This window comes from Zootoca vivipara, chromosome 13 (assembly GCF_965207765.1).
Source record: "Zootoca vivipara chromosome 13, rZooViv2.hap1.1, whole genome shotgun sequence".
Taxonomy (NCBI): Eukaryota; Metazoa; Chordata; class Lepidosauria; order Squamata; family Lacertidae; genus Zootoca; species Zootoca vivipara.
In genome coordinates this window covers 48,068,999-48,094,521 of record NC_142596.1, presented here as the reverse complement: position 1 = coordinate 48,094,521, position 25,523 = coordinate 48,068,999, and the positions used below count along the sequence as shown (strand labels likewise).

The following is a 25,523-nucleotide window of genomic DNA, read 5'->3' as shown; positions in this document are numbered from 1 at the left end:
GTTGTCATGGCAAAAGTACTCAGATAGGAGAGAGAGGTCGAGGGGAGGAGGAGGAGGGTGGCTTAGTGGCTGGCTGTGACTCGGACGCCGGAGAGAGCGTTCTGCTTCTCCCTCCCAGGGGCCTACGAATACATTGCCGCCAACGTCCCCGGTACAACGGCAAGCAATCCTGTGCCTGCCTCCCTTGGGGCTGTTGGGGATCAGCGGGTGTCTCCGAAGGCTGTGAGGTGGGGCTGCAGAACGAAGAACAGATGTGATTCCTTTTGCGGAGCGATTTGCTTGTGGTGAGCCATTTCGCTCTTGCCGCTTAAGCCGGTAGAGGAGGCGCCCAGGGGCAGAGAGTTGTTGCCAGAATCCATCCGAGGGTTGTTGTTGTTTAGTCGTTTAGTCGTGTCCGACTCTTAGTGACCCCATGGACCAGAGCACGCCAGGCACTCCTGTCTTGCACTGCCTCCCGCAGTTGGGTCAAACTCATGTTCGTAGCTTCGAGAACACTGTCCAACCATCTCGTCCTCTGTTGTCCCCTTCTCCTAGTGCCCTCCATCTTTCTCAACATCAGGGTCTTTTCCAAGGATTCTTCTCTTCTCATGAGGTGGCCAAAGTATTGGAGCCTCAGCTTCAGGATCTGTCCTTCCAGTGAGCACTCAGGGCTGATTTCCTTCAGAATGGATAGGTTTGATCTTCTTGCAGTCCATGGGACTCTCAAGAGTCTCCTCCAGCACCATAATTCAAAAGCATCAATTCTTCGGTGATCAGCCTTCTTTATGGTCCAGCTCTCACTTCCATACATCACTACTGGGAAAACCATAGCTTTAACTATACGGACCTTTGTAGGCAAGGTGAATTTGCACACGTGAATTCTTTCAAACGCATTCAGAATGGCCTAGCACCGGAGAATGCGCTCTCTATGCCTTGCCCCGAAAGATCATTATCTCCTTATATGAACCTGCCCAGGTGCAGAGATCCTCAGCTGAACACCTTCTCTCGCTCCCATCACTATCAGAGGCGCAGTTGGCGGTGACATGAGAGAGAGCCTTCTCCGTGGCTGCCCCCAGATTGCGGGATTCCCTCCCAAGAGAGGCTAGACTGGCCTCCTCCTTGTTGTCCTTCTGCCTTTACTAGTTCCTCTGTCTTCAGAGGCTCAGGGTGGGTGGCCTAGTAGAGGGTCTTCTCTGTGGTGGCTCCTAAGCTGTGGAACTCCATTCCTAGAGAGGGCGTGCATTGGACCTTCATTGTACAGCTTCTGGCGAGTGCTGAACACGCACCTTTTTGCCCTGGCTTTTAAGGACCTGTCTTCTTTTGGTGGTTGTCGGTTGCGTCACACTGTTCTTAGTATTGCATTTTGATGTTGTGATCTGCCCTGGGACCTAAGGGTGAAGCGGGGTTAATCAATGATCATGATGATGCCATACCCTCCAACATGCTGGGTCCCCAAACCGGGATGCGCATCTTCCCGGCTGTGCTCCTATGCGAGTCACATGACCCATGTGAGATCACGGAGCCCCGAAGGTGCAAGCACAGCACCCAAAAACATGTATTTTGGGGTGCCTCGCAAAATCGCGCCCCCCCCAAAAAGCGCTTTGCACAAACTCAAAATGCTATCATTTAGGTCATCCACATTCAGAGTACATTTAAGGCCAATTTCTTATCCCAATGAACTTTCAGGAATGTATAATTCATTAAGGGTGCTGAGAACTTTAGTTCTGCAAAGGGCAAACTACAGTTCCCACGATTCTTTGGTGGAATCCACGAAGTGGTTGTGACCTACAAGATCCCCCCCCCCCCCGAAGTAAGTAGGTAAATAGATACCGGTATGGGGAAAGCAAAACGTTACTTGGAAAAGGATCTGAAATATTTTCCTGGAACCTTGATTTTTGTTGTTGTTGTTGTTCTGGATTTGATGCTTTAAAGTGTTGTAAACCGCTCTGAGATCGCCACCCCCACCCCCGCCTTTAAAATATGCATAAAGCGGTATAGAAGCCCTCCAGAAAACAGAGGCAGCCCTGGTAAACAGAGGACAGTTGGTTCATGAATGCAAAGCGATTCCTGGTCGCATGGAGTGGCCGTGATGTGCAAGAGGCGAAAGCACCCTCCCTTCCCCCCCCCATGAACCGAGCATGCACCCCGCTGCGCTCCCCAGAACCTCCTGCAATGCGCAGCAGCCTCGTGACGTATGCGCCTTGGCAAAGAAATTGACGTGCCAAGGGTTCCCCAGAGGGGCAGGGTTTGAAAGCCACTACATGAGATCTGGCAGGGGCCGCTCGGAGACGTTTGGGGGGGGGGGGCTTTTGCATGGATCTTTGTCAGCTCTTCCTAGCAGTGAGAGCTGCGAGGCTCTCCAGCGAGAGAGACCTTCGTAAGTCAGGGAGAGGGAGAAATGGGGGAAAGGTGCTTCAGAGGGGTCTGGTGGGCGTATTGAACCAGAATGAGGAAGCTGCGAGTGGAGAGGCGCTGTGTTTTAGTCAAATGCAAAATGCATTTATTAGGAAGCATAGCCGTTGCCGAAAAGAATGAGCTTTAGAGATCTCGGGAAAGAGGGGAAATGAAATAGATTTAGATGGTTGGTCCAACAGAGAGGCCAGGTCATTCCCCCCCAAACTCTGATCCTACTTTTTCATGCACCCCTAATGCTGGGGAACCTCTTCCCAGAGCCCCATCTTTCTCCGTTGATAGATTCTAGGCCAGGCATAGGTAACCTTGGCTCTCCAGATGTTTTGGAACTACAACTCCCATGATCCCTAGCTAACAGGGCCAGTGGTCAGGGATCATGGGAGTTGTAGTCCCAAAACACCTGGAGAGCCAAGGTTGCCTATGCCTGCTCTAGGCTTTCTCCCATGCTCTCCCGTTCTCCCATCCCTGTGGAAATCCTTCCTCCCATCTTTTCCACAAAGCTTTTAATAGAATTGTAGAGTTGGAAGGGACCCCGAGGATCATCTAGCCCAACCCCCACACTAAAGCCAGATTCTCTTAGAAAATCCAAAGAAAGAACTCTGGTCATCTTAAAACCACATCTACATGTGGTGTGTGGATGTTTTCTGTCTGTCCCGGTGCCCCCTCCGATGTGTGGAAAGTCAGTCTGTGAGGGTTGGAGGCTGGCAGTGCTGGAAAGAGCGAATTATGGAAAACCCGAGGATCGATGCAGAAACCTCACATTTTAAAAACCGTATGCCAAAGATTCCCTCTTTCATAACACTGGAATCCGTGGGGATCCAATGAAGCAGAATGCTGGAAGAATCGGGGACAGGTAAAAAAGCACAGTGTTAATCTACGGAACTCACTGCCACTGGAGGCAACGACGGCCACCGACTTAGATGGCCTTGAAGTGGGTTAGACAAATTCATGGAAGAGAGGGCTGTTGAAGGCAACTAGCCCTAGCAGTTACTTTCTCTCCTGAATACCAGTTGCTGGAAACTCCAGGAAGGAAGAATGATCTTTGGGCTCAGAGCCTGCTTGTGGGTTTCCCACGGGCATCTGTTTGGCCACTGTGAGAACAGGAAGCTGGACTAGATGGGCCACTGGCCTGATCCAACAAGCTTGTCTTAGTTTTTAGGCATGGACTTCAAAGTGACAAGCCAATTGCAGAATCTCTGGATTTTGTAGGCAAGCATGGACGGCCCCTCACTGTGTGGTAGGCGTGCATTTTGTCGTTCATGAAGCAAGCCATGTTCTTGGCTGAGGGAGGAGGCAGTGAGGTGTTGGAAGGCCAGTGAGCAAGCCACGAGAGGGGAAGGAGGTTTCCGCTGCTCCTGGCTCGGGAACGTTCCTGGCTGGCCTCTCCCAACATCTTTTTAAAATAAAGGCTGGTTTTCATCTGCAAGCTTCATGATGGCTTCTGAGAGAAAAAGCAGGGTGGGACGAGGTTTAGGTGGGAAGGAGCAGCAACCTGCATGGGAATTTGTTTTTCGGTAATACGCAACCCCAACACCTCAATTGCCGCCGCCCCCCGTCTTCCTCGAGCAGGGAGGTGCAAATCCCCCCCCCGCCCCATTCCCCTGGTTCCATTAGGCCCACATCTAAAGCCTTTCCCTTCGCTTGGCTGCGGAATAAAAGGAATTCTAATAGACGGCCGGGAAGGATCCGCCATTAACCCTTTCCATGGAAACAAGGGGACGAGGGCTGCACTCGAGATTCGCCCAGGTCACCACAGGAGGGCTGGGGAAGAAAAGGGAGGCTTTTTTGTTGTTGCAGAAATGAGAAACCTTTGGGAAAGAGGGGTGGAGGAAAGGACAATTGCTTTCCTTTCTCTTCCTCTCCTGCCTGCGGAGGAGCAGAGGTGTTGGGGGGGGGGTCCGTCCTCCTGCAGAACAGGAGGCTGGCCTGAGTGGAAGGGCCATCATCCGTGGTGGTGCAGGTGTGCGTAGAGCCACCTAATAATAATAATAATAATTTATAGCCCGCCCATCTGGCTGGTTTTCCCCAGCCACTCTGGGCGGTTCCCAACAGAATATTAAACAAAATAAAACTTCAAAAATTAAAAACTTCCCTAAACAGGGCTGCCTTCAGATGTCTTCTAAAAGTCAGATAGTTGTTTATTTCCTTGACATCTGATGGGAGGGTGTTCCACAGAGCAGGTGCCACCACCGAGAAGGCCCTCCGCCTGGTTCCCTGTAACCTCACTTCTCGCAGTGAGGGAACCGCCAGAAGGCCCTCAGCACTGGACCTCAGTGTCTGGGCTAAACGATTGTGCTCGGAAACGTACTGGGAGCCAATGTAGGTCTTTCAGATGGGGGCCTGCGTTTGCCTCCCGCCATGTAGTGCTTTTCTCATGAGCAAGGCCGCATCTGCACTATAATTTTGAAGCACTAACAGGCTAACAGTCATGGCTCCCCGCCACCCACCCAAAGGATTCTGGGAACTGTCGCTTCGTTAAGGGTGTTGGGAGTTGTAACGACACCCCTGCTCCCTTCACGGAGCTACAATTCCCAGAGTTCCCTGGGAAGAAGGAACGGCGGTGGCGGCTGTTGTTGTTTCCTAAACAGATTCGGGTATTGGCAAATTACTTATAATGGCATTTATGACGGCAACGTGCTCCAGCTTCCGCCTGTCCAAAATGGCCGCTGGAATGGTTGCTAAACGTTGGGAATTGCGGCTCTGTGGAGCGGCGAGGGGTCAGCACTAAGCACCCTCAACGAGCGACAGTTCCCAGGAATCTTTGGGAGAAGACATGACTGCTCAAAGCGGTTTCGTAGGGCTTTAAATGTATAGTGCAGACGTGGCTGTACAGTGGTACCTCTACTTACGAATTTAATGTGTTCCGATCACACATTTGTAAGTCGAAAAAATGTGTAAGTCGAATCCCATAGGAATGCATTGGGAGAAAAAAATTGTAAGTCGAAGCAACCCTATCTAAAAATTCGTAAGTAGAAAAAATCCTATCTAAACCGCATCCAAGATGGCGGACGTAGCTCCGTTCGTAAGTAGAAAATTTCGTAAGTAGAGTTATTTGTAAGTAGAGGTACCACTGTACTTCATTTTTTGCTTCCTCCCATTCCGGGTCAAGGTGCCTATAACCCAAAGCCAGCCAAGTAATTTGAACAGCTGAGGCAGGTATCTCATGAGTTCCTCGCCTCCTCTCCAGCAGTAAAAAAAAAATGCCCCAATAATAAATTAAGTAGTCAGCAATTTGCTGCCCTTTCGTGGCAGCCAAAATCAGTTGCCTGAGGCGCCTGCCTCAGTTTGCCTAATGGTAGAGCCGGCCCTGGCCAGATCCCATCTTTCCTTAGCCTGCCTGCAACCATTTTTAATTTTTTAAAAACATTGGGCTGCATTTGCCTCTACTTTCCTCTGGGAAGCTTAAGGCAGCCTTGGGATTTATATGAAGGGCGGGGTATAAATAAACGACAGTAAAACCGAAGTCCTTCTCTCTGTAACCCCTTGTAATCCTTGCAAGAGCCCTGTGAGGGAGGAGGGGGGGAAAACATAGGCCACCCAGTGAGCTGTGTGGCTGAATGGAGATTTGAACTCGGGACTCCTCAGCGCTAGCCTGACACTTCAACCAGTACTCCATGCTCCTTGAGGACCATACCCCTCGACATTCCACACAGAAGGAGATCTGGGGCATGTTTGTAACACACCCCTCAGCCAAGGATTGCGGCCCAGCCTTTGCCCAACTTGTTCCTTATAGCTGAAGGCTTTCTTCCAAGCATTCTCTGCTGTGATAATTTCCCCTCTGTGGCCCAACCCTCCCACCATTGATTTGAAAAGCCCAGAGAGCTGCAACCCTTCGGTTAACGACCTGCTTGAAAAACGTAATTGTCTTGCAGTCAGAATCTACTTCAGCAGCTGCGGCGGGTGTGAATGGCAGGTTGCTCTAGGCATGGCATTTAAGGGTTTATGGATCATGTGTTTACCTGCATGTGCAGCAGACGCAAGGCCGATCCATTGCAATGCACACCCCGTCAGAAGGAGGGCTCAATTTCAATGGTGGAACGCAACAGCGTCCAACTTCAATTCCCAGCATCTTCAGGTAGGACTAGGATTTGCAAGTACAGTGGTGCCTCACTAGACGAAATTAATTCGTTCCACGGGTCTTTTCATATAGCGAAAAATTCGTCTAGCGAATCCCATAGGAATGCCTTGAATTTTTTTGAATTTTTTTTTGCCCATAGGAACGCATTACTTGAATTTCAATGCATTCCTATGGGAAACCGCGATTCGCTAGACGAATTTTCCATAAAACACATTCATCAAGCGAGGCAACCTCCGCTTGAAAAATCCTTTCGTTAAGCGGAAATTTCGTTAAGCAGGGCATTTGTTAAGCGAGGCACCACTGTAAGTGTTTTTGTTGGTCAGAAAACGTTGTTTGGCAGTCATGCAAATGTTATAGATTATTTCTGCATTGCAGGGGGTTGGACTAGATGATCCTCAGGATCCCTTCCAACTCTACAGTTCTATGATTCTATGAAACCCTATGCCAATCAATGCAAACAATGATGTGCCAGCTGAAACAATGGGCTGACTTGCTAGGCTAGGCTCCATTTAATTTACTCCTTTATTCGTAACAATGAGGACTGGTGTCTTACTTTAGTTTTAGGCATGGAGCCACAACTCCATGGCATACATCATGCTTTGCCTGCAGAGTGTCCCAGGTTCAATCCCCGACATATCCAAACAGGGCTTGAAAAGACTGTCTGGAACCTGGGACAGCTGCTGCCAGTCAGGGGTGGCAACACTGAATTAGATCCGTGGCCTGACTCAGTAGAAGGCAGCTTCTTAAGTTCTGAGATTTGCCCTGGAGAGAGTTGGGTGTTGAAGAATGGCTGCAAGGCAGTAGAAACGAGGAAGCTAACCAAGGACAAAGCAGTTCCCACAGGAGGCAAAATCGGGGTGGAGATTTGCCTGGGGCTGGTTAATACAGCAGCATAAACAGGAAAAGTCATGAGTTGTCCAGACTCCCAACTTCCATCAGCTCCTGCCAGCATGGCCAATAATCAGGAATAATGGGAGTTGTATTCCAGCCAGATCCAGCCACAGGGTCCCCGATCTTTGGTAGAAACTTATCTTTGGAACAAATGCAACTGCATTGGGGGTGGGGTGGGGGGTCACCACTTAACTGGCTTCTGAAGTCTCCAGTCAGCTGCTGAAAAGGGCGTGAGAAAGTTTCCCTTTCCACGTACACAGGTGGTACACCCAACTGTCTTCTCCCGTAGCTGACTGTTGTCCCACTGTGAGTCTATAAGTGGCCGCTGTAGAAATCCAGGCGGTTGGACTTCCCCTTTGAGATGTCAGTATACCGTTTGGTGTAGAAGAAGTAGTGCTTATTCCCTTAGAGCAGTGTTTCTCAACCTTGGGTCCCCAGCTGTTGCTGGTCTACAATTCCCATCATCCCTAGCTAGCAAGACCAGTAGTCAAGAGTGATGGGAGATGTAGGTCCAACAACAGCTGGGGACGCAAGGTTGAGAAACACTGCCTTAGGGCAATTTTCTTCTAGGCCAAGAGTGGGGAACTTTGGGCTCCCCAGAATGGTCAGTGTTGATGGGAGTTGCAAGTCAGCAACATCTGGGTTGGCCAAAGCATCCCAGCTCTAGGCCAAAGTTGTCCACTCCCTACTAGTGGACCTCCAGATCTCACTGGACTCCAAACTCCCACCTGCGTCAGGTAGCACTGCCAGTGGCAGAGATTATTGTAGTCCAGGAACACCAGGCCAGAGAAGTCTGGTGTCCTCTTGATCCTGGAATTCCTTCCTTCCTTCCTTCCTTCCTTCCTCCCTCCCTCCCTCCCTCCCTCCCTCCCTCCCTCCCTTCCTTCCTCCCTTCCTTCCACTAAAACTCAGGCAAGCTGGGCTCCAATGTTGTTCAAAACAGCGGTGCTGGGAGAAGGGGGTCTAAACCTTCCTGCCATGGCATTTCCATGATCGGACTCCCACCCACCCAAACTGCTAGGACCCCAAGCAGAAAAAGGTGCCGATATTGTGCCTACAAACCCCCACCTCCGCTGCTGATAGTGGCAGGAGCTCACAGCAGCTTCAGCGGGTGGGTGGGTGAGTGATTCTGATCGGAAAGTCAGCGCAGGGAGATAGTATCAACCCATCACCAGCAACCACTTTTCTCATTGAGACTGGAGCCTCCCCTGACTGCTTTTTGATTGTATGCATGTGGGGAGGAGAAGGTGGGGGGACCACCAGTGCCAGGAGATCCAATAAGGAATCTCCTGTATCTCATCTATCTGAACCAGGGATGGGGAATCTCAGGCCTGATGGCTGATTGTAGCCCTCCGCCCTCCCTTCTCTCCTGCCCTTGGGGTTCTGCCAAGACCACATCTTTCGCCAGCCTTTCTCAAGGGCTTTTGTCTGGCTGGGCTGTGTCAAAATAATGCGTCCTGATTGCCTGGATGGGGGATGCAGAGGTGTATGTGTGGATATATAGAAACTTAGGGCCTTTGGATAGCAGCTAGCCAGCTGTTCCATTTGTTGCTTCACCCACTTTTGCCTGTAGCCACACTTATTTTTGTATTTGGCCCCGACCACAACTGGTATGTCCCCCCCCCCTCCACGCCCCCGGCAAGCTGGAAAAGTGGCCTCACCTGTGAGCTTAAGATATTAGGTCCCTTTCCTTCCTCTCCCTTGAGTTCTAAATCTGGCTGGCTCCAAGTTTTGCAGAACATTTTGCAGTCCTCACCATCACCTCTCTGGGGTGCACCCGACTTGCCGCACGACTACTGTAGGAAGCGGGATTGATTGCCTTTGACCACGAGGGGAAGTAGGAAGACTCTGGGTTCATAGACTCATAGAATTGTAAAGCTGGAAGGGACCTGAGGATCATCTAATCCAACCCCCTGCAGTGCAGGAATATGCAGCTGTCCCATACAGGGACCGAATCTGCGACCTTGGCATCATCAGCACCATGTTCTAACCAACAGAGCTTTTGCACCTAAGCTTGATGGTTTTGCTGTTCTCCTGTTTTGAAACCTGACACTGCTCCTGTTTCCATGTTCTCAGCCCACATGGCTCATGTGCCAGACATCTGATGGCTGAGATCTCCAGTTCCTATAGAACTGGAATCGGGATACCTGCAGCAGCCCACCCGCCCACCCCCTGCTTTCATTCCTTGGTTTCTTTGTTTGGATTGTAGTCTCTTGTCCCACGGATTGCATCATTTTTATTTGCGTTACTCTGAAAAGCACCTCGTGCTTTGTTGCTGTAGCAAACCATCATTATTACATTAAATCATTAGAGTCGTGTGGTATAGTGACTATAGAGGCCACTTGCGCTCGGGTGACCACATGTTTGGGTGATTGCAATGCGCTCAGCCTTTGAAAACAGCCTGCAGCTAGGGCAGAATTGTAGCAACCATCATGTTGCCTGAAGGTCCTGCACTGGCAACATGAACTACTAGCTTGCAGATTCGAGGATCTGGTAATAATTGATAAAGCCCAAAATGGCTCAGGGACCAACTATCCACAGGAGGTAAAAGTAAAGGGACCCCCGACCATTAGGTCCAGTCGTGACCGACTCTGGGGTTGCGGCGCTCATCTCGCATTATTGGTGGAGGGAGCCAGCGTACAGCTTCCAGGTCATGTGGCCAGCATGACTAAGCCGCTTCTGGCAAACCAGAGCAGTGCACGGAAACGGATTCGAACCGCCGACCTTCTGATCGGCAAGCCCTAGGCTTAGTGGTTTAACCCACAGCGCCAACTCCCACCCAAAACCAGCTGACCCATTCCATAAGATGATGATATTTTTTTATTTATATGCTGCCTATCTGAGTAGGTTGCCCCAATCACTCTGGGCGGCTTCCAGCAAAATATAAAAAAACACACGATAAAACATCAAACATTAAAAACTTCCCTTCAGATTTCTTCTAAAAGTCAGATAGCTGTTTATATGCTTGACATCTGACGGGAGGGCGTTCCACAAGGCAGGCACCACTACCGAGAAGGCCCTCTGCCTCATTCCCTGTAACTTCACTTCTTGCAGTGATGGGACCGCCAGAAGGCCTTCAGAGCTGGACCTCAGTGACCAGAACAAGAAGGGATGCTCTGCTCATGATTCTCTCAAGCAGAGCCAGCCCACTGATGAGGTGGGGTGAAGCACCTGCCTCAGGCGGCGGAAGTTCAAGAGGCAGTGCCCTGCCGCTGCCGGAACACCACCTCCTCACCAGCGGGAAGAAGGCTTTCCCGTGCTCAACATTGCTGGTCATCACCCCTGGGGCAGAGGAGATGAGTGGCAATGCCTTGTGGAACACCCTGGCTCTCAACTAAGTTTGGCGAGGGCGGGCATGCCAGTGGTGGCAGAAGTGGGGGTACAGGGTGTGGGGGCAGGAGGGGACAGGGAGTGGAACATTCCTTGCCTCAGGAGTCGAAACAGGCCATGCCACCCGTGCTCTCAAGGATCACTGCGACTTGCATTTTCCGTGGTCTCCGCCTCAAGTTGACATCTGTCCCTTTTGCTGTTGGGATTTAGACATCAGTTGAATATATTTTCGTTTACCCAGGGAGGCACCGATTTGTCTATTCCGTTTTCTCTCGCTTTCTTTCCAATCTTCTTCTGGAGAGCCAGTGTGGTGTAGTGGTTAAGAGTGGTAGACTCGTAATCTGGGGAACCGGGTTCGCGTCTCCACTCCTCCACATGCAGCTGCTGGGTGACCTTGGGCTAGTCACACTTCTCTGAAGTCTCTCAGCCTCACTCACCTCACAGAGTGTTTGTTGTGGGGGAGGAAGGGAAAGGAGAATGTTAGCTGCTTTGAGACTCCTTCGGGTAGTGATAAAGCGGGATATCAAATCCAAACTCTTCTTCTTCTTCTTCTTCTTCTTCTTCTTCATCACAATTCCACACCAACTTGTGATTTTTGTTCAAAAGCCCTCGCAAAAATATTGTCAGTATTTGAGTTTATATTTATCCCGATATACACATTTGGTATTCAATTTTGCCTACCATGCACATTTCCCGCAAGCTGTGCTCCTTAATATCATGCGTTTTTGCATAATATTGCCACAATGCACCTTAAAAACTTCCCAGAACAGGGCTGCCTTCGAATGTCTTCAAAAAGTTGCGTAGTTATTTATCTCCTTGACATCTGATGTGAGGGCATTCCACAGGGCGGGTGTGCCACTACCGAGAAGGCCTTGTGCCTGGTTCCCTGTAACCTCACTTCTTGCAGTGAGGGAAAAACCAGAAGGCCCTTGGAGCTGGACCTCAGTGTCTGGGCTGAACAATGGGGGTGAAGGCTCTCCTTCGGGTACATGGGACCATGTATGGTTGAGGAACTGCAAATGAGGCCGGCTTGTCTTAAAATGCAAAGTGAATTTGAGAGCTGATGGGTTTCAGTGGCTAGAGATTTGGGCTAGGTCCTCTAAAACCTGGGTTTAAATCCCCACTCATTTATTAAGCTCGCTGGGTGATCCTGGGCCAGTTGCTGTCTCGTAGCCTAACCTACCTCATGGGGTTGGGGAGAGGGAATAAAAAGTCTGCTTGAGATCCTTGAGATCCTTGGAGTAAAGCCAGCTTGGATGGCTTTAAATTAGGACAAGAAAAACTCACAGAGGATAATGCTATCAATGGCTACTAGTAGTGATGGCTAAGCTTTGCCTCCACAGTCAGAGGCAGAAATGCTTCTGGATGCCAGTTGCTGGAAGCCATAGGGGGAGAGAGTGTTGCTCTTGTGCTTGAATCCTGCTTGCGCATTTCCCACAGGCATCACTTTGGCCACTGTGAGAACAGGATGCTGTCCTATATAGGCTACTGGTCTGATTCAGCACACTCTTCTTATGCTGTTGGATGGGACAGAACTCAAATAAATGGATAAATTTTAGTGATTGTTATTTTATAAATACAGTACTGTGATTTTGCATGTGTGCTTATTTACCGGACATTTTGCTGTTTATCTCGAGCTGTACGCACCCTGTGCTCCTAGGAGGACGGGTGATTAATAAATGTAAAAAACAAACAGAAGGGCTGATGAGGGTTGGAGAGAGAGCCGGGTTCCAATTCCTTCTCACCAGGGGTGTAGCTAGCCGCTCTGGCACCCAGATCCGGCCATGAGGGCAATGCTACCCCCAGGGACGTGGCATGCATTCTGGGGGCGCGGCACGCGTTTGGAGGGTTGGGCGTGCATTTTGGGGTCGGAATGGGCAGCCGCGATGGCCCCCCTGGGATTGCGCTGCCCGGGGCACCCCGCCCCCACCGCCCCTATCTTCCTACGCTACTGCATGGGGGTGGAGGGAGATCCGCAGGGGGGAGCGTGGGAGATCCACACACAGGGGCAGCGGGGCGACCCGCGGGCGGCAAGGCGATCTGCCCAGGGGGGCAGTGCAGTGAGCTGCCCACGGAGTCCGCCTGGCGGATGCAAGCCCCACACTGCCGTTTTGGGCAGCCCAGGCCCCCGACCCACTGCGTCACTCCCAGGAGAGAAGCGTGGCTCGGGCGTGCTGCAGGCCAGGCCCTGCGGTAAGTGCCCCTGCTTCTTACTCAGTGACCATGTGCCAAGCACTTTCTCTCACCCTATTGCAGCCTTCCCCAGCCTGGTACACTCTGGATGTTTTTGGACTACAACTCCCACCTCTCCAACACAGAACACCTATGTTCCGGCTGTGGCTGATGGGATTTGTAGTCTTTCAAATGTCTGGCTAGGGTGCCAGGTTGGGGAAAGCCTGCCTTGAGGTACCTCGCAGTGTTGTTGTACGACTAGAAACAGGAAGGTGGGATCATCAGTTTCTTTGCAGGAAGGCTAAGGCTCAGAAACAATTACTTTGATTGTTGCACAAAAGTTAGAAGCCGGGCAGATTTTGTGGGAGGCTGGTGGGAAAGCTGGGTGCACTGCCAGTGAACAGACGGACCCTGTTCTGGCAGCTGCCACTTACTTTTTGGGGCGCCAGAGAGAACTGGGCACCTGGGTTTCTGTACTCTGGATCACCCCCCCCCGTAAAAAAACGATGTGAGGAGGGCACTCCCCTCTGCTCTGTGTGGTTCATGGTAGAAAATGGCAGGAATGGTTGAAGGCTATTCCTTCTCGGTCGGTAGAGCATGAGACTCTTAGGGTTCGAGCCCCACACTGGACCAAAGATTCCTGCATTGCGGGGGGGGGGTTGCGCACGAGATGGCCCCGGGGGTCCCTTCCAGCTCTATGCTTTTAACCTCTGTCGTTCAATCCTTCCTGATGCCCAGCAGCCACCCAAGGGAAATCAGGTGCCCTCGGCTCTCATTTGCCAGCGGGCTGCGCGCATGACTTCACCACCACCACGCAGGGACACCCCCCCCAAAAAAAGCTCCCCTCTCCTCCGCCTGCTGTGTCAATCTCTGCCTGGGCTGCAGCTGCGCGCAGTTAGGAGAGTCTCCCGGTGTGGAGGGACGAGGAATCCTCCCTCTCTCCCCCCCCCCAGGCCCCTTCCCTCCCCCGTTTTGGTCCTCCCTCTCTCCCCCATAGCAACCCCCCTCCCCGACGCACACTCCCACGCAGCTCCCACCTCCCTAAGCCAGACCTCTCTCATTCAAGCTTTCACACACCGCTCTGCTCATTCAACCGCCGTGGCTTTGTTGTGCATGCGTGGGATTACATTTCAGGAGGAGGGATGGCTGTGGCCAAATTAGACTGATGGAGGGCAACCCCCCCCCCAAAAAAAACCCCACCTTCCTCCTCCTCTTTCTTTTCCTTTTGCCTCCCTTTCCTTACTGCGGAGGGTGTTTCTCTCTCTCTCTTTCTCTCTCCCATTTCATATTTTAAATCTGTAGCTTTTCTTGACCCTGCGTGATGGCGCTTTTATGCTTCGTAGGCTGCCTCTGTTTCTGATTGCTATTCCTGGCACACACACACGCGCGCGCGCGCACACACGCACACGGATCACAAACATCACACACCGGCGACAAGGCTGCCACCCACCCACAACAGAAAACAAGAAGGTGGGGGGGGGGGGGAGAGAGAGAGAGAGAGAGAGAGAGAGAGAGAGAGAGAGAGAGAGAGGAAAAATCTTCTACCGCTGGTCCCTCAATCTCCTTGGACATCCTGATGTCTTTATAGTGCCACCGAGAGCGAGAGAACCTGAAACCACTCCCTCCGTATCCTCTCCCCTCCTTCCCCCCCACCTCTCCCTCATCTCCATCAGCACAACCTCCCCCCACCCTTTTAGCAGCCTGCAGCCAACCAATCAGCCCCCCCCCCGACACACACACACATACACACAGCCGTGCGTGCCCTCCCTCCCTCTTCCACACACATGTTCACCATTCCTACCCCTGACATTAAATTTTCAAACTGCAGGCTACGGGGGCCGTTCCTAATTACCTCCTATCCCCTAGTGGTCTATGAATAATGACTACTGAAGGAGCTCAAAGAGGTTGCTAAGAAGAGAGAGAGAGAGAGAAAGGGGGAACAAAAAAATAAAAACAACAAAAAAGAATTGTGCTATATACATATTTTTCTCCCCATATTTTTCCCCTCCTCCTTAAGGATCTAAATCTGTGACCACTCTGCTCTGGGAGGACGGCAAGGGAAAAGAGCGAGGGAGCGCCAAAGAGGAGACGGAAGAGAAGAGGAGAGCTTGCAGGTAGGGCGAAAGGAGATCTCTCTTTGGGGTGCTTTCATGTCTCCTTGGTGGGGGGGCTGCTGCACGCTGGTCTCTCATTCATCAGCTCCCTTCGCCTTCTTTCCCACCCAGCCCCTGCCCCCTGCCCTCCCTCTCTCCTTGGTTTTATGTTTCTTGCTTACGCCATTTGCGCTTTGGAGATATTGGGGGGGGGGGGCGGGGGAGCGCTTCAGAGACAGCCGCGTTGGTCTTTCGGCTTTGGCAGAGTTGGTGAGTGTGTATATTGTCTCCCTTCCAAGTGGATTGTTTGAAAAGGGCTTCTGGATTTCCTTGCAGAATTCCGAGCAAGCTGCATTCCTTCCTTCCTTCCTTCTTTCCTTTCATGTGTTCGTTTGTTCTTTCTAAATCTGGTTGGACGCACAAGTGCAGGTGTGGAAAAGAAGTTTGGTTTTTTTGGGAGGGGATGCTGCTTCTTTTTTATGCAGGGGTGGGGGAGATGTTTGGTGTCTCTGGAGAGTGGCATTTAAAAAAAAAAAAAAGTTCAAAGAATGCTAAATTGGTGGCAAGGCTGAGATTGAAGGTTATTTTGGATGATGCCTTCGTAGGTCTCGGTAAAGTTGTCGGATGGAGACCCAGCATCCCATTATCTCTCGCCAGTGTTTCCATGCGCGGCTTTGATCGATGTGTTTCCCCATTGGTTCCTTTTCCCAGAGAATCGGTCTCTCCTCTGAGTCCTCTGAGCTAGGAAGACCATAAATTGTAGCTAGCATTTGTACTGTACAGCTGTGATGGTTCATTTGGAAATCCCCCCAGGGCCGGGGGGGGGGCATGCTGAGAGAGAGAGAGAGAGAGAGAGAGAGAGATTTTCTAGAGGTCTCCCTGGGGTTCTCTTTTTCCCATGACAAATGTCTTGCCCCCTCCCGACACAAACCGCCCACTGACACGATTATTATTATTTAATAAATAAATGGGCTCTCCAGAGCCTCAAGGAAGCGTCGCCAACCTACAAAAGAGCCTCTGTGATCTTCCCGTCCTTTTTCTTTTTCTGCTGCTGTTGCTGTTGCAGAAAATGAAAAGGAAGAAACTGGGAATGTATGCAGAGTGTTGAAGTATTGTTGCAGAAGGAGAGCTGGGAATCGGCTACAGCCAAACTGCCAGCCAGCCTATGACTTAGCAGCAGGATGCCGTCCTCCACCCCCTGCCATTGAAGAGCTACTCAGAGCAGGCAATTGTGTGCGTTTGGCGCAGGTGTGGTGGCCGAGATCCACAAAAAGCCTCGACTCCAGAGCAACCCCATTAAAACCAACAAAGCGAGGCGACCCGGATGGGAGCAGATAGGTTCGTTGCACCTGTGTCACTGTGTGTGCAGATGGGCACATCAGTGCGCTTGGAATTCGCCGTGCAAATATTGAACCTTTTGAAAAACAAAAACAAAGAAAGCACAAATGTAAATCCATCTATGGAAAGGCATAGAAAACGCACCGTTCAGAGAGGCAGCACGGATAAGGTGTGGGGCGAAACTTTGTGGCATGCACAAATCGTCGCAATGGTGGGTTTGTGACAAAGGAGGCAGGTGGGCAGGTTTCAAAATGAGGAGAGGAAGGCAAAGCTGCAGTGTTTGGCGTAGTGGACAGACTGCTGTTTGTAGGCCGGCTGTGTGCAGTTAGGTGGGGGGGAAGAGGCTCTTTGCTCTAGGTTTAGCCCAACAACAGCCTCTTTTTAATAGCAGTCAGAGAGATGCCTCCAGGAAGCCCACAAGGCAGGGAACTCACAAGTGGCCTTTCTTGGTTGTTTTGACCCCAGTCCCTGGGGTTCAGAGATAGACTGCCTCTGAACATGGCAGTTCTATCTCTTGCTATCAAGGTTAATAGCTGCCTCCTGCTCTTGTGTTTCAGATTGCATGTGGTTATTCTTCAGGGAGTATATAATTTCTGAGTGCTGCAAGGCATGGAAAAAGTAAAGTCCACAAACGCTCTGTTTGTTTTTGGTTTGTTTGAGGGGTGGGTTTGTTTTCGTCTTTTGCAATTTAATTGTGGATATACTGGCCTTTGGACCTTAAAATTGAACCTACCCTTTCTCATACACTTAAACCCAAAACAGCCTCTGACTTTAGACCAGGGGCCGAAAAGATGCAAATCTATCTCTTGCTAAATCCCTGCCAAGCCACAAAACAGGATGTCACAATATTTAATATTATACAGTTAGATAGGTTTAAAAATCTTGCTGATATCTCTTACTTCAGGAAGCTCATGGTTAATGTACTTACATACTGGGTCAGTCCATGTTTAGCTTCACAACGACCCTGTGAGGTAGGTTAGGCTGAAAGAGCAAGAAACAGACAGGCCCAAGGCTACCCAACGGAGTTTCACGGAGTGGGGGATCTGAACCCAAGGAGCGCATTCGGTTTGCTATGGCTGCTACAATGGCTTTGGCAAAAAAAGAAGAAAACCTTTTTGTAGCCCTACCTAGAGCAGCTAGAGGATCGAACCTGTGACCTTCCGCATGCAAGAAACATGCTCTACCACTGAGCTACAGCCATTCCCTGACGTATTGTAACTGCATATGTTGATGGTGTTCGTCATCCATAGCTCTGCGAGGCTGTTGAGCATTACAGGCTCCCGATTCCACCCTTGTAGCTAAACCGGAATCATCAAATGGGCCTCCCATGTTGCTGTTTCCTCAAACTGCCCTGAACTTGGGGTCCATTTGACCCCCAATACCTGATGAGTAAAAAGCTGCTCGGGGAGGGTTCCCCCCCCAACCCGCTCTCCCCGTTTATTTATTTTAATGACGTTGTTTGTTGTTGTTTCTTAGGGAAGCATAAGTCCAGAACGGCAGGGGAGGCGGGGAGAGGACTGTGGGGGCGGAGAGTCAATTTAAATTGGGCTTAATGGATTCCCAAGGCAGCTTTTCGAGATGAAAGTCAAAATAAGACCGAATCTCAGCAGACCCGTCTCTTGCATTAAAGATGCGTCTTAGCTCCTCTTCCCTCCCCCTTCCTCCTTTTCTTCTTTTTAAAGGGGGAAGAGGGAGGGGGGAAGATTTCTGTGTTATGTGCACAGACGACAGAGTGGAGTTTTCTAGTCTTATAATGAGGACCCTAATTGAAGAGCGTAACCCTCGTGGGATCTGCGTTCACTGACGGCTGTGGCTTTCTGTCTGGGGCGGAGCAGGCCAGTGGTCAGTGTGCAAGATTCAAAAGGTATGAGGGTTTAAACAGTGCTATCTCTATTGCTGTTATTTAACGCACATCTATCCCGGCTCTCTCCCAAACTGGGATTCAAGGCAGCTGGTTTAAAATTTAAAAATGCAAGCTAACGGAAACAGGCTAGTGAACAAACCATAATTCAAAGGCATCAGAGCACATTTAAAACCCAGTTTGCCCTGACAGCAGGACAGCGAGTCTGCACCTTAGTTTCCAAAGGCATATCTGAACGGGAGAGTCTTAGGTGGCTGGTGGAAGGATCGCAGAGAGGGAACTGGTCTAGCATCTCTTGGGAGGGAATCCCACCTTCTGGGGGCAGCCAAAAAAAAGCTGTCACCACCAAGCATGCCTCTCATGTTGATGAGACTTAGAAAAGGCCTTAAATGGCAGTACCTGAAGGACCACCTCTACCCATATAAACCGACCCAGACTCTGTGTTCATCACCTGAGGCCCTTCTTCATGGGCCTCCTCCCCGTGAAGTCTGGAGGGCGGCAACACAAGGACGGGGACTTCTGTGCAGTGGCTCCCCGTTTGTGGAATGCTGCCCCCAGGGAGGCTCGCCTGGTCATAGCTGCCAAGTTATCCCTTTTTTTAAGGGATTTTCCCTTATGCTGAATAGGCTTCCTCGCGAGAAAAGGGGAAACTTGGCAGCTATGCGCCTGGTGCCTTCCATATGGGCAGGTTTGTGTAGGGAGTTACGATCTTTCAGGTAGTCTTAGTGCCCTTAGTGTCCTTTTGGCACTAGGGATATATCTCAGACACATTATGAAATGATGCAGGCAGGCAAGAAACAACAACAACAACAAGTGTGCTCTGCATATGCAGACCAGAAATTGCTTGCTTTGCCTTAACAATGTAAGAAGCCCCCTCTGGCCTCTCAGTCCTCCACTTCATAGCCTCTCTTTTGATACACACCCAGTTCTGCTGGATCGGTGAGATCCTGCAGGAGGCATTTGGTTCCTCGGGGGGGGGGGGGGCTGGCAGCTTCCTCTGGAAGGTGGGACCGGGGCTCAGGAGGAGATGCAAACCCTTAGGGATGTTGGGGAGATGGGAGCCCCAGAGGGAGAGTTGCAGAGGGTGGACCCAAGCACTCAAGAGGAGGAGGCTCCAAGAGCCACAGCGCCGGTCCCTCAACTGAGCAGCTCTAGCGGAGAGGGTGCGCCACCAGCACCCTCACCCCAACAGAGGAGGGGGGGAAAGAGGAGGGACCAACGGAGGAGGTTCAGGGTACCCTGGGGGTTATGCTGGCGGAAATCACAAAAGGAGGCGCTTCCGGATTCTGAATTGGATTAGGACGGTCATGCTTTTTGATGCTCTGTCTTGTACATATGTATATAAGAAAACCCTGTAAAAACCAAGCACAGGGTTTGGAGCTGCTTACTCGTGAGGAAGCTATCTACATCATTACAGAAGGTGCCTGTGAGGGTCCTGGGTCTGGCTGTACAGGAGATTTCTTTGGGGTCTCCTGTCCGTTAGTCTCAGTGGTCTCTCCAGTCCTCAGCAGCAGGTGCAGAGTCCTGAATCTGTCCCTGCTCCTTGTCCCTGCTCCTTAGGTGGTAACTCTGTACCCCCCCCCCCCCACTCCATGTCTGGATTGCTGCTGGATTCTGGGGTCACAACATCCAAGTTGGGGGAGCCCGCTTTAGCATTAAGACTAAAACCTGGTTGTTATTTTGGGGTGGGGACATCTGGAAAGGCCCTTGTGTGACCAGATAGCTGCCGTATCTATTCCCTGAGAAGAGACGGGGCAATTCCCGGGGCAATTACCAACCCCTCTTTTTCCAATAAGGCAGAGAAGAATCCCAGCATCCAGTGGGTTCACAATTCTCTGAAATGTCTTATTGAAAACGTTTGTACCCTGCCTTTTCGGCATGCGGGCCTAGCGGAGGCAGCCCACAACAAAACAATAATTGAAATTCAGAAGGAAACACAGATGAAAAACGTAACCAAACAGATAGCATCGGAACCAGGCAGCCGGGAAAGGACAAAAACAAGGAGATACACAATAAATAGCCAGGCAGTGGAAACAACAACCCAGGAACGACATAAGCAGCCTCCAGCCCCCCCCCCGCCCCCCCAACCTCGGACATAACAAGAGGCCTCAAAAGGTGCTCTGGAAAAGAATCACCTTTAAAAAACAGCTTGGGTGGCCTGTTCCCAGGCAACCGTTAGCTGTAACCCAGACAGCAGGGGAGATCAGAGAAGGACTCTGGAAAATGTTGAAGCAGGTAATGCCAGTAAACATGAGCCAGTGGTGTGATGTAGCAGTTAAAAAAGCCAACGCACTCTGGACTTGCATTAACGGGAGTGTAACTACTACTACTACTACTTATTTATACTCCGCCCATCTGGCTGGGTTTCCCTAGCCACATTAAAAGCTTCCCTGTACAGGGCTGCCTTCAGATGTCTTCTAAAAGTTGTATAGTTCTTTATCTTCTTGACATCTTATGTGAGGGTGTTCCACAGGGCTGGTGCCACCACCAAGAAGGCCCTCTGCCTGGTTCCCTGTAACCTCACTTCTCGCAGCGAGGGAACCGCCAGAAGGCCCTCGGAGCTGGACCTCCGTGTCCGGGCTGAGTGATGGGGGTGGAGACGCTCCTTCAGGTACCGGTACTATTGATACATTACATTCACAGGTAGGGCTGGATGATACCGGTATATCAATATTGTACACAAGTACTGTATACTGGACCAAGGCCGTTTAGGGCTTTAAAGGTCAGCACCAACACTTTGAATTGTGCTCAGAAACAAAGTGGTAGCTGCACTCTGCTCTGTGCTGTTCCGACCACAACTGGAGTGCTGTGCCTAGTTCAGGGCGCTACATTTTTAGAAGGACGCTGGCAAACTGGAGCACCGTCCGGAGGAGGAACATTCTGTAAACCAAATCCTACAAGGGATGGTTGTAAGAGCTGGGTGTGCTTAGCCTGGGGAAGAGAAGATTATGGAGAAGACTATGGAGGGTAGCAGAAGACGGGCAGCGAGGGGTGCTGTAGCGCAGTCTCATTTTACCTTGCAGAACCTCAGGGATTGGAGTCGATGGCCTTCGAGGTCCCTTCCACTTCTGTGGCCCAATGATTTTATACGGGAGAAGGCAGTTGTTGAGGCACCCTGGGCTCTGGCGGATTGCAGGGTAGCCGGAGAACGAGAACAGACGCTCCGATTCCTCACTGTTTACCAGCAACAGTCCCTATTTTCGGAGCCCTGTACTCTATTTTTGCCTTTGTAAGAAGGCCTTGTTAACACTGTGTTGTACTCATTAGAGTGAGTTGCTAGAGCTCTCATTCTTCGAGATTCAGCACCCTCCCCAGGGTTACGTTTCGGAAGAGAGGGGTGTTTCTTGAACTTGGTGCGTGTCCCCCAAGAGATCTGAAGAAGCCAGGAAAATTAAGAAGTGGCTCAGAGGTCCAGTCTGCATGCAGCATACAACTCAACGCTTTGAAACCAAAATCCGGGACGCCATCTTCCCAGACGCCATCTTCCTGGTTTTTTTATCGCGATGGCACAGTGGCCATTTTAGTTGCTGTGATCTTGCACGATTTCACGCTGCGCTTTCCCCCATAAACCCTATTTTGGGGGGGCACAGCGCCCCAAAACGTGCATTTTGGAGTGGCACGTGAGATTGTGCCCCCCAATGTTTTCTGAGGGGGGAATTGTTTCACGAAATTTTGCGAAATCGCAGCAGCCCAAATGGCCGCTGTTCTCTCGCAATAAAAAAGGGATGTCTCAGTTTTTTCGTGATACTTGTAGGGTATGCATGTGGAGGGCCTCAGATTGCACCCCTGTCAGCATCTCCAGGTACAGGATAGGGAAGGCCCTTGCTTGACAGTTTGGAGAGCTGCTGCCAGTCAGAGTAGACGGCACTGAGCTAGATGGACTGCTGTGGTAAAAGGCAGCTTCTTTAAAAGCAACTCTTCATTCAGGACCCGTGGCCAGTTAGTGAAGACAGTATTGAGCTAGATGTGCTGCTGACTTTGGTGTAAAGCAGCTCCCTGTGTTCCTATTTGCATCCGGAGGAAGTTCCATGCTTATGGTGCCACCACTGAAAAGGCCCCGTCTCTTGTATGATCGGTGGAGAGAGCAGGACCTCCGAGGCCACTGTTAATCAACAACAGGTTTGTAAAGGAGAAGACAGCTTCTGAGAACTTCTTTCTTCCACTCCGTCTTCTTGTGGCAATGCAGGGTGGCTGGTCAGATTTTGCTTGTCCAGCAGGGTTGTGTGGATGCTGAGATTATGTCAGTGCAAAGAAAAAGCAATGATGGTCCTGGGTACAGAGATCATCTACCTTCTTGATAACCACAGCCCTCCTCCTCCTCCTCCTCCTCCTTTTTTAAAGCACAAGTTTCTAGCCCACATGGATGGCTGGGACGATACGTGGACAAAACCAGCTGAAACTTTGAAACCTCGAGTAAGGCCTGGAAAAGATTTGTTGACAAGAGCAACTCCAGCACCGTTCCCCCTTTTTTGTGAGGGGCAAAACTGGAATGAACTATGTGAAATAAGCAACAATGGAAATGTATCGTGTTTGCATCCTTTCTACAAATTGCAGAAATGGGTTTTCCTGGGTCTGAGCAATTGTGTCGTTTTAATGCAGAGCTCTAGCTGTGACCTTTCCAAGTTGAGACCGTCTCCCTGTCCCTCCCCTCCCATCCCCTCGCCTGCTGTAATTAAAACTTGGCCAAGAAGACCCTTAGCCATCCTATGAGGCAGAGGACTTTGCAGGACTTTGAGGATTAATTTGGATAAGGCACCATCCATCAGTCCCCTTAAATAAGAAGGGGCAGGGGGGGTTAGATGCAAAAAGCGAGGGACTGCCCCAGAATCCTTTGGTGAGATCACTCATGCAAGTGAGTCAAGCTGCATTATTTATTGATTTGGTCAGGCTATTGACCACTTAATATTATAATAAAACATTTGAAAGCAGTTTATAATAAGGGGTTGCCATCCTCTGCTAACACCTTCTCAGAGCAGTACCATTGAAGTTAATGGTCACAGCTGATTTAATTTAATTAATTACCCTGAATAGGACAATTCCTTTCATGGAGCTTGTGGGAACACTGCAAGATAGCTCAGTTGGCTAGAGCGTTGTGCTGACAACACCAAGGTTGCAGGTTTGATCCCCGTATGGGACAGCTGCATATTCCTGCATTGCAGGGGGTTGGACGAGATGATTATCAGGGTCCTTTCCAACTCTGTGATCCTATGAAATAAAGGTTGAATCTAGACACTTGGAATGCCAGGTGAAGGGTAGGCGGCTGAGAGGAGAATTGTTCGAAACTAGCCAGGTGCGTTTTGCTACTAGCGCGGGTCCTATTGCAACTTCATGGATATTTCCAGGCGTCTTAAAACCTCTTCCTTAGTCCGTAAAGGTAAAGGGGCCCCTGATCATCAGGTCCAGTTGCGGCGCTCATCTCGCTCTATAGGCCGAGGGAGCCGGCATTTGTCCGCAGACAGCTTCCGGGTCACGTGGCCAGCATGACAAAGCCGCTTCTGGCGAACCAGAGCAGCGCACGGAAATGCCGTTTACCTTCCCGCCGGAGCGGTCCCTATTTATCTACTTGCACTTTGATGTGCTTTCGAACTGCTAGGTGGGCAGGAGCGGGGATCAAACAACGGGAGCTCACCCCGTTGCAGGGATTCGAACCGCCGACCTTCTGATCAGCAAGCCCTAGACTCTGTGGTTTAACCCACAGCGCCACCTGGGTCCTTAGTCCATAGTTAATACCATTTCCATTTTCCTTGTCTGTGTTCCTCCTTCTTGCATACTGGGACGGGCATGCTGTTGTAACAGCAACCTGCAGGCAAGCAATGTAGTTGAGAACGTAGCGTCATGGAATCTGTTGGAAGGAACAATCATTCCGTTGTGGTGACCTTCCGTAACCCAGGTGCCATTTGGCGCCCAGCTTATATACCTGAGTTTCTAACCCTGGAGAGGAGGGGAGAGATACCAGCAATGAGCCGTGACTCTGTACTGGGCCCATAAGACGCAGGGTACAGAGGCACCAGCTTATGGGCAGGGATTCCTCCTCCACTGGCCACAACCACCAACCAGGGGCTACTTTCCCTCTCCTTCCCCTTCGCAGCAGAACGGGATGGAGCCGGCCACTGAAGTCAATACACTCTTGTATGGGGGACACCTGCCTTGAGAGCAGTGCATGTGAAAAGGATCTAGGAGTCTTGGTAGACCACAAACTTGACATGAGTCAACAGTGTGATGCAGCAGCTAAAAAAGCCAATGCAATTCTGGGCTGCATCAATAGGAGTATAGCATCTAGATCATGGGAAGTAATAGTGCCACTGTCTTCTGCTCTGGTCAGACCTCACCTGGAGTACTGTGTCCAGTTCTGGGCAGCACAGTTCAAGAAGGATACTGACAAGTTGGAACGTGTCCAGAAGAGGGCAACCAAAATGGTCAAAGGCCTGGAAACGATGCCTTATGAGGAACGGCTTAGGGAGCTGGGTATGTTTAGCCTGGAGAAGAGAAGGTTAAGGGGTGATATGATAGCCATGTTCAAATATATAAAAGGATGTAATATAGAGGAGGGAGAAAGGTTGTTTTCTGCTGCTCCGGAGAAGCAGACACGGAGCAATGGATTCAAACCACAAGAAAGAAGATTCCACCTAAACATTAGGAAGAACTTCCTGACAGTAAGAGCTGTTCAGCAATGGAATTTGCTGCCAAGGCATGTGGTGGAGTCTCCTTCTTTGGAGGTCTTTAAGCGGAGGCTTGACGGCCATATGTCAGGAATGCTTTGATGGTGTTTCCTGCTTGGCAGGGGGTTGGACTGGATGGCCCTTGTGGCCTCTTCCAACTCTATGATTCTAACTTGTCTCTGCACTCAGCCTCCTCTGCCGCTTTTGAACATTGGGGGAACCCTCCCCCAAAATATGGGGGGGCGGGCGAAAGGGCTCGGCCCCTAGGAGATGGTGCCCCTGGCCAAGTGTTGGCTCTGATCCGGCTAAGAAAGAAAAAAAGGAAAGGAAAGGACTAGCCTGTGATCCGAGCCTTTTACCGCCCCTTTAGAGGAATGTGTACTGACAATGACAATGAAGGTACAGGCTGCATGTGATTGATTCTCCCGCCCCCAAACCATTACAAGGCATCAGGAGAACCTACAGTGGTAGAGAGGGGTTTAATTTCAGGCTCCGCTGCACTGCATAAGAATGGGGCTTGGCGCCTTTCATCCGGAGATCCCAGGATGTGGCAGGACCTGATCCATGCAGAGCCTATCGGCAGAGCTGGCCATTCTGTAGGGGGACAAGGGGCTTGCTCCAAGCCAGCTGTTTTGAGGAAGGAGGCCACATCATGGGGGGAAAGACCTGCTCAAGGGGGTCTCCTTGCCTTCCTTCCCAGTAACCTGTCC

General features: G+C 50.7%; 1 protein-coding gene across 3 annotated transcripts in view; it reads left to right on the top strand.

Annotated features, from left to right (window-relative positions):
• The window catches only part of RAI1 (retinoic acid induced 1), a 219,254-nt gene that overhangs the window by 56,645 nt on the left and 137,086 nt on the right, over positions 1–25,523 (top strand). For 2 of the 3 annotated variants that reach the window (XM_035132142.3, XM_088657234.1), the window contains exon 2: positions 14,880–14,976. The exons of the other annotated variant lie outside the window; for it this stretch is intronic. The gene's annotated coding sequence lies outside the window, so the exon portion shown is untranslated. The remainder of the gene's footprint in view (positions 1–14,879; positions 14,977–25,523) is intronic. 3 annotated transcript variants of the gene reach the window in all.